Source organism: Bombyx mandarina, chromosome 09 (assembly GCF_030267445.1).
Source record: "Bombyx mandarina strain Sakado chromosome 09, ASM3026744v2".
NCBI classification, from domain to species: Eukaryota; Metazoa; Arthropoda; class Insecta; order Lepidoptera; family Bombycidae; genus Bombyx; species Bombyx mandarina.
The window spans coordinates 11529582-11544334 of NC_143216.1; the positions used below are offsets into that span (position 1 = coordinate 11529582).

General features: G+C 39.5%; 1 protein-coding gene across 4 annotated transcripts in view; it reads left to right on the forward strand.

The window, feature by feature from the left end:
- The window catches only part of jus (EB domain-containing julius seizure protein), a 49950-nt gene that overhangs the window by 14272 nt on the left and 20925 nt on the right, over nucleotides 1-14753 (forward strand). The gene's annotated exons all lie outside the window — the stretch shown is intronic.

The window sequence follows — 14753 nt, forward strand, 5'->3', positions numbered from 1 at the left end:
TAATTCGAACAAAAAAATGTAATATTATGCAACACGACCATGATATTCGAATATCCCGAACAAAACTAGCATTCAAACATACAATGGGAAGTTTAAAATAATCCTAAAGTGGAAAAGAGCTGTTTAATCTCTAGTGATAAAATTCCCGATATGTTTAGTGTACAATTAACTAACTGTCAGTGAATATTCGTATGAGCTATTACTATGGTATTATTGTATCTCATACAAGCCAAAAACTATTTTAGAGATATATAAAAATGAATTGCTCATCGTTAGTCTCGCTAAAACTCGAGAACGGCTGGATCGATTTGGCTAATTTTGGTGTTGAATTGTTTGTGGAAGTCTAGAGAAGGTTTAAAAGGTAGATACATAATATGAAAATGCTCGGAATTAAATAAAAATAACAATTTTGTTTTTCCTTTAGTGTGTCCCCCGTCGGACGGATTCCTTTTGTTTGTTTTAAGTTTATTTTATACAAGAGCTTAGGTCTTTTATTTCTCGATTGAGGCACTACGAAGTCTGCTGGGTCAGCTAGTTAGAGATACATATAATCTATGATTTCGAAGGAATAACGTTCCATTTAGAATAAAAAGATATCCAACCCTAGAAAATGAAGACTGGATGAAAGTCCCCTCTGATGATTGCTCAATGTTGAGCATCGTGATGCAGCCTATACTTTACACTCTCGAAAACCACGGCAAGGCTACTAGCAAACGGTAATATTTTTAAGTTATACCAAAGCAATTTAATGGGGGTATTTTAAATGAAATATCTGAAATACATAAACTGTTTTTTTTTTTCGATTATATAAAACTATTGCCAAAGTGCCAGCTTTAGGTCATATAAACATCAACACTTGCCAATTGGCCCAGACTGGTCCATTAAAATTATGTAATTTGGCATATCCTTGTACTGGTATAAGTATTATGACAGCTTCCCGATCCACTAACGGTGTTTTTAGGTACCTCAAGCACCGGTCACCGGTCGATCCCGTCGCTCACGACGAAGGGTTCGGCGAGTAAACTAACCCATAGACACAGCCCACTGAATGTCTCGCCGGATCTTCTCAGTGGTCGCTTTCCCGATCCGATGGTAGATTCTGCGAAGCACTGCTCTTGCTAGGGCCAGTGTTAGCAATACTTCCGGTTTGAGCCCCGAGAGTTCACCTACACGCTAAGATAGCACTGATATAGCCTCTCAAGGCTATCAGAATAGGTAGGGAAAAAAAATTGCGCTTGATCCTTAACATCGATCCAAATCAGGTTGGCTGTAGTATGTAGTGGTAGTATTTATCACTAGTATGGTAAAATAATATTAAAAATGCGCAACGTGTGTACTGAACTGTGTGTCCGTGAACATCAAACCAGAAGGTAAAGCGCAAATACTTAAAATAAAAATAAATAGAAGACAACTTAAGCCAAGTTTTCCAGTTAATAATTGGTTTAATGTATTTCCTACAGTCATGCCTAATTTGCTGTTATTTCGAACAAGTAAAAACTTTTTTTTATTGCTCTTGTAGGCAGACGAGCATACGGCCCACCTGATGGTGAGTGGTTACCGTCGCCCATGGACCTCAGCAATGCCAGGGGCAGAGCCAGGCCGCTGCCTACCGCTTAATACTCTCCACAAGCCTCTTTTAAAGAAGGACATGTCATAGGGGACATGTCATAGGACATGTCAAGTAAAAACTAAATAATAGTTTCCATAAATCAAGTATTTCCAAGTCCTCTACCATTAAAGACATTACATTTGCAGTTTTGTAAGCTCCTGTGCTTTTAACCTTAAAGCAATTTGTAGCGTGCCAGACCGCTGTAGAGACAGTTCGACGAAATACGCTAATTAAATGTGAGTTATTCGAAAATACGACACTACTGAGGTACTTATACTTTGGAAAGTCTCCGAGTCATAAATAATGAAAGGTATTGAGAATCAATACGTCAATGGGGTTCAGCCAAAGTCTGACCTTGGCTAAATAAATAATGCTTTAGAGGTTTTAGGGCCTTAGTATAAAAAGCACGAACCAAATTAAAGTTTCATTTTGGGAATCGTTTTGACTCATAAACAGTGAGGAATCGAAGATTTGGGAATTCAAGTGTAGTGGGTAGCTGTCACAGAACATAGGCTATTTGACAGATGTCTGATTTTCGCTGACGTAATTTTCAAGATAAGTTTGCATATCGTCGCTGTCAAACCAAAATCTGCTATGTGCAAAAACTCTATTTTGAATTAACGAGTAAAAATATTTTCGTATAAAATTTTATACGAAGGTGAATTTTTAAGAACTATATCAAATGAAAGCTATAGATGAATATCAAAGCTATAGACACATAACAGTTTTTTTATACGGTAGATAGGGCTGTGAACTATACGAAAAGGTCCAAAAGTAAAAATCTCAAATAGTGCACATAGCAGATTTTGGTTTGACAACGACGATATAGATAATTTCCGAACAATGACGTTTGGACCATCGGTCTACCGAGGTATTTCACTCGCTGGGTGAAAATCTTTCCTTTGCTGTTACTCCCAAAGAAGAGTCCCTGTATGTAGTGCAGTGAACACGCTATCAAAGCCTTGGTGCATTAATGTTTCTAATGTAGATAATTGTTATAGTGATTATTCAGCTAACAAACAACTATGATATCACATTGAAATATTTTAAGCAAGGACAGTTACCATAACATGCAAGAGTTTATGACGAGCGCTTTGACCCAGTTTTATTGCGGGACAAATTGTTTGTTATGCAAAACATTGTGGGAGCCATTTTGTTATTTTATTATTCATCTTAATGCTGCGATCTTAAAACCGTCTGGGTTTTAAGTGAGTAGTAAGTAGACTTGCCTTTAAAAAAATACCAAATTAAAATACACAAAACAAAGATCGTTTGAAGAATAAGCAAGTAAATATCTGAGATTTTAAGAAAAGCTGTGCTTAACTATTTTGTTACGCACCCTAAATTTTTTATTGACATCTGATTTCTTATTTTTCTGGTGGCTTTATTACAACGAAATCAGCGTTAAGTAGTCTCTTAGCTGTTAGGGTAAGTTCACACAGAAGAAAGCCGACTAAGCGCCTAGTGATTAGATAGATGACAGAATAAATGGTTCCTGTAAGCTGTGCGAGAAACTATGACCCCGTTGTAGGCGCCGATGTCGCCAAATTGTCATTAAATTGAATAGACATGTAAGTTTTATCTTTACTGGTGGTAGGATCTGTTGTGAGTCCGCGCGGGTAGGTACCACCACCCCGCCTATTTCTGCCGTGAAGCAGTAATGCGTTTCGGTTTGAAGGGTGGGGCAGCCGTTGTAACTTACTTGAGACCTTAGAACTTATATCTCAAGGTGGGTGGCGCATTTACGTTGTGGATATCTATGGGCTCCAGTAACCACTTAACACCAGGCTGTGAGCTCGTCCACCCATCTAAGCAATAAAAGCAATAAAAAAAATCAGATTGATTACACAATTCCTATTCTGAGCACCCGTGGCAGATTAAATGGCCTCTACGAAGCGACTTCGCTCTTGAGAGCGCGGCGGCATTATGTTAAACAAATTCAAGCATTTTTTGGTTTCATCATCAGCCTGCGGCAGTCCACTGTTGGACATAGGCCACCCCCAAAGCTCGCCACTGAGCCCGGTCTTCAGTTCTACTCATCCAGTTACTGCCAGTCTATGCATACATTTGAAGTCGTCGTGGCCTAAAGGATAAGACGTCCGGTGCAGGTACCAAGTTTTCTAATGAAATACGTACTCAACAAATGTTCACGATTGACTTCCACGGTGAAGGAATAACATTGTGTAATAAAAGTGAAACCCGCAAATTTTAATTTGCGTAATGACTGGTGGCAGGACCTCTTGTGAATCCGCGCGGGTAGGTACATCCTCGCCTATTTCTGCCGTGAAGCAGTAATGCGTTTCGGTTTGAAGGGTGGGGCAGCTGTTGTAACTATAATAAAGACCTTAGAACTTATATCTGAAGGTGGGTGGCACATTTACGTTGTAGATGTCTATGGGCTCCAGCAACCACTTAACACCAGGTGGACTGTGAGCTCGTACACCCATCTAAGCAATAAAAGAAATCCAGTTACCGCCAATCTACGCATCCAGTTACTGCCAGTTTTTTGGTTTGATTTGTTTAAAACAATTCAGAATTGTGCTAATAGAGGTCATAGTTTTTTTAATAATTATCATGAACTTACTATATTTTAACCAACGCATTAAAAATACAGTGTGACTCAATTAAATAATTACAACTATGTTTGTTTTAGTTGCTCCTGTATGTGAATGTTGTTTTAAATTTGGTATTTTTTAAAGTTGAATAAAATAAATTAATTCAATAATTAAGTTTAGTTCCTTTGTTATTGCGATCTGTTCGATTATCTCCAATTTTTTCATTGTTCAATTCTTGTCACAAAAACTTTACATAATTACTCATTACATAATCATCATCATCATCATCATTCTTTCCTATTACCCTCTGCTGGGGTGTAGGGCTCGAATCAAATTTTTCCATTTATATCATTACATAATACCCTCATTAAAATTAAACTAAAAAAATATAAGACTATTTTATTTTGTAACATTCAATGCGCGAAACGTTTTGTTAAGCATCACTCATGTCATTCACGTCTAGTAACTGACCTGATATTGAAAGATGCACTGACTTTATTATCAAAATCCAAACACAATACTCATTCAGCCATTGAACACACATCCAGAACTTGTTATCCGGTTTGCCCCTCCAGAGATTTTACTAATCGATTTTAGCTTTCGTTGTCCGGTGGTCGGGTCTAAGAGTATCATAATTGTTTTGATTTTGTGGGTAGTAACTTCTTTAACAATATAACCTCTTGAGAGTCTGGAGAAAATAATTAAGTACTTATCATGTGTCTGTTTAGTAATTGATTTTAGAGGCTTGTTATTTTGGTTGGAGCTTTTTACAATTCTGGTTCTTTTTATTAAGGTCTGAACTATTTCTAATTAAATATTTTTTTAAACCGAAACCTCCTGAATGCCTAAAGTGAAAAAAAACCTACAAAAAAAAGCTCATCATAATCTGAATTAAATAACAATTTTACATAATAAGTCCGCACAATACCAAACTATGATTCACCCCTCCGGGACCAACTTTGGCCCAAACGTTTGTGCAATCGTCATTCGTTTTTCGTAATACAAACCCGCACGCTTTGGTCTCGAAGGCGCCGCGCACTGCGGTATAGGAAACACGCATGCGTGCTCTCACAACAATGGAAAACTCGTCCGTACCAATCAAAGCATTGAGGTCTTTTTCGCTTGACGTTTTCGGCGTAAACATTCGTGCTGCCACCGAAAAATATTCGAAGATCGCCATTGTAATTTAAGCTTAACTGTTAATATTTTTTGAGTGGTGTTTTCATAAATTTTGTTTTCATGTTTGAAATTTATGTATCGCTAGATTTTGTTTCGAATGCTTGTTCTTTGTTGTTACTCGACAATTTTATTACTTGATTTAAATTTTTTAAATAAATAATGAAATAACAATATAGGGGTGATCAGAATATAAATATTTTTTGTATTTAGAAATTTTATTAAGTATGTGAGTCTTATTGAAAATTAGTTAAAACGAAAAGCATCATTAATGAAGCCACTAGTCACATAGATATGCTATTTGACAATTATCAGATTCATTCTATGTGAAATTCCGTGCATATATAGAAGCAGAATGATTTATGACTAATAGAGTATTACCATACTGAAAAAAGACGTCCGGTGCATTCGTATTGAGCGATGCACCGGGGTTCGAATCCCAGGCGGGTGCTAATTTTTCTAATGAAATACGTACTCAGCAAATGTTCACGATTGACTTCCACGGTGAAGGAATAAAATTGTGTAATAAAAATCAAACCCGCAAAATTATAATTTGCGTAATTACTGGTGGTACCTCTTGTGAGTCCGCGCCGGTAGGTATCCACGCCTTGTTTATATCTGCCGTGGAGCAGCTATACGTTTCGATTTGACGGGTAGGGCAGCCGTTGTACTGTACAGACTGAAGCTTTAGAACTCAGCTTCAAGATAGGTGATAGAATTTACGTTTTAGATGCTTATGTGCTCCGGTAACTGAGATCTTAGAGCTCATGTCTCAAGGTGGTGGCGGAATTTATGCTGTGGATGCCTATGAGTTCCGGTAACTATTTAACACCAGGTGAGCCGTGAGATTGACCATTTATCTAAGCAAACAAAATGGCTTTAAAGGCTCAGCAACTACTGACACTAGAACTGGTACCTATCCAACCAACTAAATGAAATAAAATATGAATCATCTATGTAACGACAATATTTTTTTAAAGTTCAATGTGATTTGGTCTGCAACAGGCTTCAGTTTCAATCGAGATCAGCACATATGTTCCCAATCATAAAGTTCAAACTCTATAGTATTTGAACGATTTTATAAAAACACGGCCTGCTATACGGTTAGAGCTTGTTGCGTTTTCGCTTAAGCGAAATTGATTAACTTTTTAGGAGCATATCAGTATCCATTCGAATTTTCAATAAATATGAAGGCAGACTTACTGGAAATAAGTGGCTTCGTTAAGTAATCATTTAAGAGATACATAACATGATATATGACAATAAGCGGAATAGTTAAAATTGTTTTAAGCTTTCGTAGCTCTGTGTGAGTATATTTTTGTAAGGGTTTTTTCTACAGTCTTCGATATTATTGAGCTCCGGAAATTGCAGTAACGTTCCCAGTGCCATTATCATAGGTAGACTGAATACTGTGGATGGAATGTTTCTAGTTAATTTTTGTGTAATATCACTGGAATTAAAACATCTTGACATACAAAGTATGATGGCGCTTGCAACAGCACGGAAATGTGGGGTAGTATATTATTCAATCACATAAAGAATCATAAACAGGTCATAGTGATAATACAAGTAAAGTACTAGGACACGCGTAAGCCGGAAAAAACACTACTATTACTTATTCGTATCTTTATCATCTTATCAGACTGCACTTTTAATAGCGTTAGTTAACAGTTTAAGTGACTGTATGTTTCCATTTTGTTTCGTGACTTAAGTAAAGCTTTTTCATTGATAGGGCCGACATAATATCTTATCGGTGTCATGAAAGTCTATTGCCGATTTGGGAGTCCAACCTTTATTAAATTATACTCTTCCTTAGTAACAAGATTTGAAGTATTTGTACTATTCAATTAGACGAGCACTGTTTTTTTTTTTTAAACCAAATTAAAAAAGAGTACGGTCTCAATTCGACTATTGATTGCGTGTTTTTTTCTAAGTTAATCGATTTTGATTATTTTCATTTGAAACATGGCGTTTTTCCTTTGATCCCATTTCAATTTCATCAAGATTTGAACGGTAATTTTTAGTTTATATTTCGTGAAACACCAAAAGCTTAGGTCAACATAATAGAATAAGCAAAAAGTTGTTTTTAAGGTCCTCATCAATAAAAAGAAGTTAAATTATTCTTTATAACGCATATTTCATTACCTTTGACTACTTCTACGATATCCTCATTTAACTTTGCTTATGTCAGTTTTCTTTTGTGTCAAAATATTGTATTATTTTTCAGAGTAGTTCAATAGAGAATATCAATGAACTCATGTTTTTTTATTAGCTACGAAGCCTACGTGCTATGATACAGCGGTATTAACTATCATTTCTCAAGCCAAATCAGCTCTGAGTGGAGTTTGAATTCTATTCTGTATTCTACCTATTCTATTTCTTATCAGGAATACGGTAGACAGTCGACGTAACGCAGTGATCATTGACTACAAATCAGCATGTGAACTGGCTATCAATATCCGGATATTTTTTCTCTTCACATTTGTACCGGGGCTCATTGCGACTATATTTATTTAGCGCAGACTTCTTCCAAAATAGCATTTAAACCAAAATATTTGTAAGGAAATTAAAATAGCTTAAGCATCTATTTACAACAGCTGCAAATCGCTAAAAACCATAATATATCTGTATCCGGAGCATAGGCTAATAAGCAGCGAGAGAGCACTATGCCTTAGAGAGTGCTTAGTACGCGCGTGCTTTAGCGACGTTCTCCTCCACTCGCGTATATAACCATCAGGAACATACATCGACCCTATTTCTAGTTCAATGGACAATATTGATTTGGTTGTGCAATAGCCGATTATTACCTCTCTATCTCACTGCCATGCGATATTATCTTTAAAGAGTTGTAGTCTAAAGTGTCCTAAATAGTAGGAGTTCTATTTCAATTCAAATTGAAGGTAGCACTTTTCGCGTCGTAAATGTAGGATTAGTAAGAATGGAACGTATGAAAATAGTGTGGAGCGGAGCGGAGCGTTAATATGTGAGTGAAAGAAAACGGAAAGAAAGGGAAAAGATAATGACAGACAGAATGACAGTGATAAGGAAGATGGCGAAAACGCTATAAAAATGAGCAAGACGTACATAAAAAGTGTTAATTAATTTTTTATTATTATTATAACAGAAGATATTGGAACAGTGGAAGTTTTAATTTAATGCGCTGCGATTCCTATCTATATCTTATATATAAAATTCTCGTGTCACAATGTTAGTTACCATACTCCTCTGAAACGCTTTGACCGATTTTTATGAAGTTTAATATGCACGTTCAGTAGGTCTGAGAATCGGCTACTATTTTTCATACCACTAAGTGATGAGGGTTGTCCACCCCTAACATTTATTTTTTATTTTTTGGACTTTTTTTTTTGAGCCATTACGTGGTTGAATGAGGTTTTGTTATTTTTATATTCCCTCATCGTTCACAGCGCTACATGCCTCTTTCACTCATTTACCACATCCCTACACACTTTTTTTTTTTTTTTTTCGGGTAGAGGGCCGAACCTCCTACGAGGTCCCCGCGCAAGAGGGGCGCGCGGGGTATGTGAGACTCAACGATCTGCATGGTGTTGTGAGCAGACCGCGGGCCCAAGGATTTTAGGACCCACCCACTAAACGACTCCCCTGCACTCTTACACCCGACGTCCGATCCCCTCCGAGGTCAGAACCCGGATGAGGTAGGGGGGCTACCGCGGTCAACACTACAACCAGACGGCGCGGCTCACCCCAAGGACGCCCAGCCGACGGAGCCTTCGAGGCGAATCGAAGGCTCTGAAACGTCGGCCGTTTCGGTACGGCAGCCCGTCGGGCCGCCCAGACGGTGCCGCTGGTGTCCCGGAATACCCCGCTGGACCAGAACCAGCCTGCCGGGTCGGGACGCGATACACCGTCGACCGGTCGCTCTATTCACTCCACGGCAGCGCGCTAGAGTGCTGGTAGCGCGCCGCGCGGCCTCACCCCCTCAGGTCGCCCCTTGACCTTCACCGGGGGGAGGCCGCCACCTACAGGGGCCGGGACGTACGGGCGTATTCCCGCCTCCGGCCCCCGGCTCGACGGCGACGGATCGGTGCGGAAAGGGAAGAGCTCTCCCTCTCTCGCTCCGCCGCCTCCTTCTGCGAGATGGTGGACTCGCAGAAGTCGAGCATCGCCTTCCAGGACGCGTCGCTGCCGAGCATCGTAGCCACGACGCGCGGCAGCGAGAGGTCCTCTCCTATGACCGCGACGAGGGCGGCGCGTTGCTCGTCGAATCCAGAGCAACGCGCCAATGTATGTTCCGCTGTGTCTTCCTCGTCGCGGTCCGCGCAGTGGTGGCACTGCGCCGTCGGTTCCCTTCCGGCTATCTTATGCAAGTACCGGCCAAAACATCCGTGGCCGGTAAGCATCTGCGTCAGCCGGAAGGTGAGGCATCCGCGGTCGCGGCCCACCCAGTCCGCAAGAACCGGGCGGACCGCCTCGACGGTACGGATGCCGGCCGACGGGTCCGCCAAGCGGCGAGACCACGCCTCCAGCACGGACCGCCGAGATTGGAGCCTCCGCGCTCGAACTACTCCATCGCCGGGGCGCCCTTCCCCCCTAGAGCGGAGGTCGCTACGCCACCTGTAATCAGCAGCGAGCGCCTCCGCCTCCAGGTCCCAGGGTGGCACCCCGGCGAATCCCTACACACTTACAAAAAGTTTTTTTTTTCTACACCAGTAATTCCCTAGAAATCTTATATATGGCAAAATAACGTTTGCCGAGTCAGCTAGTATATATTTATATATATTTATTTCTTCTGTGCGTGTGTTTGTCACTGAACTCCTATACGGCTGGACCGATTTGAATGATTTTTTTTGTATGCGTTTGTGTGGCACCCTGGGTGATTTAGATTCACAATTCCGCCCGGCAGATAGCGCTGCAGTCGGTATCTGGGCTATTTATCTTTCCTTGAAATAATTTATATGGCAAAACAACGTTTGCCGGGCCAGCTAGTTCTACATAAATAAACAGGATGGTGTTACCGGTATCTAAATTCATTTTTCTTTTTATAATCACAGTCATCGTCGCACCCTAACAATTAATATGTACTTAACACAGTCCGTAACTAGGCCTGAATTCGGTCATAAAGGGTAAACGAACCGAATTCACTGAAATATTCCGTTTCTAACTTTATCAAGGGAATATCGATCTTAAAGATTACGCGGAAAGGTTACGTCTTATTTAAACGTGTAGTTTTGTGACCAAAAAAATATAATTATTTGTGTTATGGCGTGTGGCACGCACAATGTAACCAACCACAAAACTAAATCAATGTAGGGTTGTGCAATGTGGTGAAATATTTAAATTGTTTTTGGAACGAAGTTCCTTATGGGACGATGCGGAGGAGTGCCCTAACCGGGAAAAAACGTCCGTAACGTAAGATTTTTATTATATATGTATAGTCTTAGTGTGATGGCTATACAGTGTCTAATGTATAGTCTACGTGATGACGGTTATTATTGTTATTCATATAAATAGCTGTTTCTTTGTATATTAAAATAATATGATATATTTTTTATAAATTTTGTGAAGTAGTTTTTTTGTTTTTATCAATACAAAAATCATAATAAAAAAATTATACCTGAATAATTATTTTCCTTATACCTCGAATGAATAGAACTTAAAATTAATTTTTTTTTAATAAGGAATTTCGTTCCTATCCGGTGTCCCACGACACCACACATCCTTTTTTTTAATACCCCGTGTATACGTGCAAATATGACCACTGCTCACACGGCTTTACATATCTAGAATAGCACTTCCCTACCCCTTCTCGACGGTGTTTTCAAAGACGAATGGGGAATTCGCTGGAGATTGAACAGCAGCGTTCCCTGAGTATTATATCGGCGTTCTGAGAACGCCAACTAGCATAAGCTAGTGGTAGGAGGTATCCATGACGACCTGGACTTAGAGTCCATCAGTAAGTATCTACAGTCGGCTTCGATGCACCACTTCGATAAAGCGGCACGACACGAGAACCCTCTCATCGTGGCCGCCGGTAACTACATTCCCGATCCTGCGGACAGAATGGAAAGCAGTCGACGTCGCCCAAAACACGTCATCTCGGATCCTCCCGATCCACTAACGGTGCTTTTAGGTACTTCAAGCACCGGTCACCGTTCTCGTCGAACCCGTCGCTTGCGACGAAGGGCTCGACGAGTAAATTAACTCTCAGACACAGCCCACTGAGTTTCTCGCCGGATCTTCTCAGTGGGTCGCGTTTCCGATCCGGTGGTAGATTCTGCGAAGCACGGCTCTTGCTAGGGTTCGTGTTAGCATCGTCGTCAGGTTTGAGCTCCGTGAGCTTCCGTGAGATTTCAACAAATTCACGGCCCACTGGTTTTAGTGGTTTCCGGAGCACATAGATATCAGTACAGTATGTTCTGCTTATCAAATTTCAGTTAGTGCTAAAAATGTGCAAAGCTAGTCTAAAATGTAATAAAATATATATTCTATAATGATAATGTGCATGACGCCAAATCATGAGCCAATAGCTGCCATCTTTCTTGTTTCTGTTATAAAGTGATCAAGCATTTTGGTCTAAAAGTTTGAATAGCAGTGATTCTATTTCGAATTATCGAAATTCACCTCAGTTGTCACTGGCCGAATGCGCCACGAGCTACTTACCATTTACTGTTTACAAGTTATTAAATGCATGATTACTTGCTAAAAAAAATTGGATATATTTTCATTCTCATTATCCCATCAAAATATAATTTAGTGCTCCCGCCATCTATCCGTCATTAACCTTCTTCGTGATCAAGAAAACCTGCAAACTAATAACAAATGCGAAGCATAATGATTTATGGTTTCGAAAATTGGAATATCGAAAAACCGGCCTTAAAGGCATCCTATTATAAATCGTTCAGCGCTAAATTAGGTAATCAGAAAATTTACAAGTTCAAATTGAGTTGAATTTGTTGTATAAGAAATAGTAGATGATATTTTCAGAATCAAACGCACTCATTAGGTAGTCCCGTTGATATTATATGTAAATGCTCAGCTTATAGGCTCAGGAATTTTAATAGATAGCTAAATGCGTTTAATAGGTAATAAAAATAACTTTTAAGCAATAACTAAAAAAATCTACTCAAACTCGGAAAAGACTTAGAAGAAATTTATACATTCAGTATAAGGGCTAAGAACTTTATTTCTATGCTTTGGGGATTTAATATGACATGACAGATTTAATAACAAAAGCTAGTAAAAGCAACAAAGAGCTCAACGTTGTTTTGCTTTACTGTTCGAAATTTCTGTGCATGTGGTTTACCTCCCTAAACCAATATACCCCGCTTTTTATGCAAATATATATATGACGGAGGAGAAACGCTGAAGGAATGTTTTTAAAAAGTGTGACGTCACGGTCATTAAGTTCTCGACGATGACTCATGTTTGGGCTTCCAAAACAAAACTTCACGAGAACTGCGTATATTGCACGAGAAGCATAACAACGTTACAGAGAGATCCGTACTGTACTACGGCTCGGACACGAATGAATGAGCGCTTTTTTTTTTTTTTTTCCTACCTGAGCTGATAGCCTTGAGAGGCTATGTCAGCGTAACCCTAACTTTAGTAGGTGAGCTCACGGGGCTCAACCTGACGATGTTGCTAACACGAACCCTAGCAAGAGCCGTGCTTCGCAGAATCTACCACCGGATCGGAAACGCGACCCACTGAGAAGATCCGGCGAGAAACTCAGTGGGCTGTGTCTGAGAGTTAATTTACTCGTCGAGCCCTTCGTCGCAAGCGACGGGTTCGACGAGAACGGTGACCGGTGCTTGAAGTACCTAAAAGCACCGTTAGTGGATCGGGAGGATCCGAGATGACGTGTTTTGGGCGACGTCGACTGCTTTCCATTCTGTCCGCAGGATCGGGAATGGAATGAGCGCTAGATAGTACGGCCGTATTTATAGGGCTTGGCACACGTCAGCGTGTTTACAAGTTTTTACAAGTATTGAAATTACAATAAAAGGGACTGTTTAACATCAATTTCTTATCACAGAGTAATTAGTTGATGATCAGTAGGTAAATAGTCATATTTGCGCCGACGTATATTATGCTTTTATTAGTAGCTAAAATGAACTGCAGGACTTTTTTTTTGTACCTACGCTGATAGCCTTGAGAGGCTATGTCAGCGTTATTCTAGCGTGTAGGTGAGCTCTCGGTGCTCAATCCGGAGGTGTTGCTAACACAGGCTATAGCAAAAGCAGTGCTTCGCAGAATCTACAACCGGATAGGAAACGCGACCCACTAAAAAGATCTGGCGAGAAACTCAGTGGGCTGTGGGATAGTTTACTCGCCGAACCCTTCGTCTCTAGCGACGGGTTCGATGAGAACGATGACCGGTGCTTGAAGTAGCTGTAGTACACAAGTTGAAGCTCATAATATATGGTTCAGTAGGTAGGGATAATATTAAAGAGAAACATGCAATTATTATACTAGCAAATCGTCGCTGAAAGAGTAATACTCGAAATTCGTCTTTTAAAAGTGTAAGAGAATACCAAAACCTTGCATCCGAATCACTCAAGTATTTCAAAACATTTACAACAAAAAACGATTACGCGAAAAACATTTTGAAAAGACCCCCGCCTTCCGGCGTCATTACTGGTGATTCTAATCCTGTTTTCTTCCCAACTTTGCAATAATGGGATTAGGTTGTTCGAGCATAATGTTGTGCCGCTTATCAGAATATATTATTTTGTATTGTTGTATTATTTTTGTTATTTACATTATTGTATTAGTTAAGCAGAAGTTACCGGCAGTAGAGCACGATCTAACTCCAATAGTGCTTTAATAAGGTTGTTCCACACTTCAGACGGGAAAGTATTACCTAATGTTTTGCTTCAGATTGTAAAGGTAAACAGTTATGTAAAATGAAGGAGCTTGAAAAGAAGAAGATACTTCTCGGTATCATCAAACTATATAGAACAGTAACTGCATTTATTATCGAATTTAAAGAGGCCATTAAATTGGATCTTCTTAAAATCTGGTATCTTCTTCAGTTTCAAATAGTCATGATTAAAGCTATTTTTACGGTTTAGTCTCGCGTTTATTATAGTCATTTTAATGTTTCCGAAATTTCGAATATTCAGTTTTATCCTGGTCACGGGCGACTAAGATGTTATTCGACGGAATGATTCAAATAAAGCACATTAATTTTATTATTAAGTTGTAAAACAGATTCAATTAAATCTAAAAAAGGGTCATACTCGTAATCGTATTTAAGTGTTAGTTGAATGAGTCAAGCATTCGCACCCTATGATATGGTCTTGGTGATATACCCGATACACATATCTAAGGGAGAAAGGCTACTTGGTTTAAGCGACATTTTTGCAATTTTACAGTAGAGCCATTTAAAATTGAAAATACTGAAAAATATCTTAACAAAAAAAAAACACGTG